Below are 212 nucleotides of genomic sequence, written 5' to 3' on the forward strand. Positions count from 1 at the left end.
GCCACAATCTTGCCTGCATGCCTCCTGGAGGCCTGCACCCTGACAAAACAATAAATGTGTATGTATATATATGTAGTTGATTCCTATGCAGACATGGACTCCTCACTCGTCCAGATCACAGCCAGATTAATATCTACTTGAGAAAACACATTAGAGATGCTATTAAGAAACAGCCCACTAAGCTGTGTGATTTAAACCAACCATACAGATGG

Source organism: Morone saxatilis, unplaced genomic scaffold, assembly GCF_004916995.1.
Source record: "Morone saxatilis isolate NCDOM2014 unplaced genomic scaffold, NCSU_SB_2.0 Contig12, whole genome shotgun sequence".
Taxonomy (NCBI): Eukaryota; Metazoa; Chordata; class Actinopteri; family Moronidae; genus Morone; species Morone saxatilis.